The following is a 3,510-nucleotide window of genomic DNA, read 5'->3' on the forward strand; positions in this document are numbered from 1 at the left end:
GCGGCTGGAAACCCGCGGGTCCGGCGCTGCGCCGGGGCGGGCCGGGGGCGGGGCCGGGGTGGGGCATCCGTGCGCGGCCCGCCCCTCCCGGGGGACAGGGAAAATGCAGACCGCACTCCCGGCCCGGGCGACCCAGCCACGTCACTCAGCGCTCCTGGCACGTGGGCGGCCACCCTCCAAAACCAGGCTTGCACTTTCGATTTTACCCCGTAGGGCACTGCAGCGTCGGCCGCCCTTCATCCTTCGGTTCCTCGGGCCATTCATTCACTCCACTGAGGTCCGCCCCCTGGCCCTGCGCCACGCCTCTAACCCACACTTCCCGGCGCCGCTGGACTACGAGGCGGTCCGACAAGGACTCCCACAGAGGAAACGCACTGGTGCGGCGCCCCGAGAGTGGGCGCGGGCAGGGGTGCCAGCAGAGGGGCGGCCGGGCTGGGAGTTACCGGGAGAGCCCTCCCTAGGGCCCCGTGGCGCGCAGTGCCTGGTTCCCACTCCAGGGCCTGCAGGTCCTGGAACCCCCGCGCGGTCCATGGCCCCTGCGGCCACCGCGCGGACCAGCGCTAGGACGCACGAGCCCCACGACCGCCCCGCAGGACCAAGGATCCAGGCCCACCTTGTCCACGGGGGCGCCCCCGCCTAGGGCACGCAGACCTGATCCACGCGGTGTTACCCGGCTAGCGGGGACCCAAACTACCCCGCAGAGGCCTGGAGGGCGGACACCTCCACGATGCCGTGAGACCCTTGGGGACCCCCAGGAGCCCAGTTCCCCAACCCCTGACACGTGGCTGGCCCTCTGCCTCAGGGTGTTCTGGGCCTGGCCACCTGGCCAGTGTACACCGCACCACCCCTGTGCAATGTCCTCTTTCAGAACCTGCAGGCAAGGGCAAACCCACGTGGTGGGAGCCCAGCCTGTTACTGAAGGCAAGTTCCTGTGCCCCATGCACAGTGAGGCCAAACAAACGGAAAAGTTGGAGTTTGGGGCAAAGAAAGGTTTATTGCAGAGCCCAACAGGGAGAACAGGGTGGCTGGTGCTCAAAACTCTGAACTCCTCCATGGTTTTCAAGGAGAAGTCTTATAGGAAAAGTTTGGGGTGAGGGCTGCAGGGTGTGTGACTTCCTTCTGGTTGGTGGTGAGGTAAGGCGGGGGTGGGGGGGTGATCCAGGGATCTTGTGCTCAGCCTGAAGTTACCATCCTCCACCTGGGTTGGGGCCTTAGTTCCTGCAGAAGAACTCAAAGATATTGTCCCCTGAGGAGAAACCAGGGTCCTGCTTTAATCACTGCACTATAGTTTCTTGATTTTCCTCCTTTGTTTCTGCATTCCTTACTTCCCTGATTAGCAACTGTTTGAATCTGCTCTTTGATATTCAGGAAGGTCTAGGAGGCTGAATAAAGCCTATTTCCTACAAACCAGAAATGGGGGACACAGAAAAGATTTGTACCTGGGAGGACCCCACAGGGTCCTGCTGGGTTTCAAGCGCCGTGGTCATGACCCTGCCCTTTATCTCTCACTCCCAACCTGCTGCCTCTGGGGTTTCACCCTTGCAGACACAGTTATTTTCGTCCCTCTGGTGACCCAAGTCAGCAAGTTTAAACCTCTCTAGCCTGGTGGGAACAGTGGATGCAGTGACCCGGCTTCTGCCTGGGACAGTGAGGAAGGGGGCAGGGTCTTAGCCAACCAGATTTTAAAGAGGAAGCACATCATAGTTAATTAATTGTTGATTAATAATAGCTAAGGGAACTCCCTGGCGGTCCAGTGGTTAGGACACGGCACTTTCACTGCCAAGGGCCCGGGTTCGATCCCTGGTTGGGGAACTAAGATCCCACATGCCGCGCAGCGTGGTCAAAAAATAAAAATAATTTTAAAAAAGATCAAGGGACTTCCCTGGTGGCACAGTGGTTAAGAATCCGCCTGCCAATGCAGGGGACACAGGTTCGATCCCTGGTCCGGGAGGATCCCCACGTGCTGTGGAGCAACTAAGCCCGCGAGCCACAACTACCGAGCCCGCGCTCTAGAGCCCGTGAGCCACAACTACCGAGCCCGCATGCCTAGAGCCCGTGCTCCGCAACAAGAGAAGCCACCACAATGAGAAGCCTGCGCACCGCAACGAAGAGTAGCCCCTGCTCACCGCAACTAGAGAAAGCCTGTGAGCTGCAACAAAGACCCAAAGCAGCCAAAAATAAATTAAAAAAAAAAAAAAAAGTAGGCTGTATTATTATTCAGATAGGGTGAGGTCAACAGAACAGGAGACACTTGCCACTAAAGACAGTTTGTCACTCACGGTTCCTAAGAGGTGGGGGCATACTGTAAGCAGGCGGGGGAGGGCGGTCCCCAGAGAAAGAGAATCAGGCACAGCTTTCTTGACACAAGAGAAGCCATTTTTGGTCTAAACCATTTCATAACCAAAGCCTGGTCACAGTGCTTGCCCTTGAACAGGTCTCAGCAATTAATGATCTTAAAGGAACAAAAGAATGCAGGAACAAACCATTATTAAGCAAGAGAAGTAACAATAGCAAAGATAATAAATCAGTTGTACCTTTTCTGACCCCCGTGACTTTAATCAACTAAAGCTTGGACTCTGTCAGCCTTGACCCCAATTCTATACGGAATTCTCCTCTGCCCAAGCCCCTTCATGAATATGCATGTACCCTTAGCTTCAAACTTCCCCAGTTTTGCTGTTCAGGTATACAGTGCTTTGGGAAAAATCCCCTGTGTTCTCCTTACTTGCTGCAAGTAATAATAAATCCTTCCTTCTCTCTATCTTTGCCTTGGTTGTGTCTTTTGGCTCCACACGCTCCAAGAGGCAAACCCAGTTTTTCGGGTGACAATGCCACTCCAGGCAGGGCCATGTGGGGAAGCACCGGGTTGAGTCAGGAAGCAGAAGGGGGCGGGGGGAAAACCCAGGCAGGAATCTTTATTGCTGTTTCTATGAGAAAGCCAAGGCAAGGCAGGTAAGCAGGCTGAATATTGACTCATTTGAATAACTGTGGCCAGCTCTGGGGCATCGGGGCTGTCTCTGGTTGTACGGTTCCTGGCCCTGGGACAATCATAGCCGAGAGACAGTGCCTCCCACCATGTAAGCCAGTCAGAGGAGTGGTTTGGAGCCTGGGCTCTGGATTGGTGAGTTTGCAGGTGGAAGCCATGTTTGCCATCTCTAAGAATGGGCTAGCACTGGGAGGAGGGTCTCTCCCCCAGTCAGCGAGGCCCAGATGCCGCAACATCAAGAATACAGAACCTAGGCTTCCCTGATGGCACAGTGGTTAAGAATCCGCCTGCCAATGCAGGGGACACAGGTTCGAGCCCTGGTCCGGGAAGATCCCTCATGCCGCGGAGCAACGAAGCCCGTTCACCACAACTACTGAGCCTGCGCTCTAGAGCCCGCGAGCCACATCTGCCGAGCCCACACACCGCAACTACTGAAGCCCGTGTGCCTAGAACCCGTGATCCACAAGGAGAGAAGCCACCGCGATGAGAAGCCCACACACGCAGAGAAGAGCAGCCCCCGCTCTCCG

This window comes from Eubalaena glacialis, chromosome 6 (assembly GCF_028564815.1).
Source record: "Eubalaena glacialis isolate mEubGla1 chromosome 6, mEubGla1.1.hap2.+ XY, whole genome shotgun sequence".
NCBI classification, from domain to species: domain Eukaryota; kingdom Metazoa; phylum Chordata; class Mammalia; order Artiodactyla; family Balaenidae; genus Eubalaena; species Eubalaena glacialis.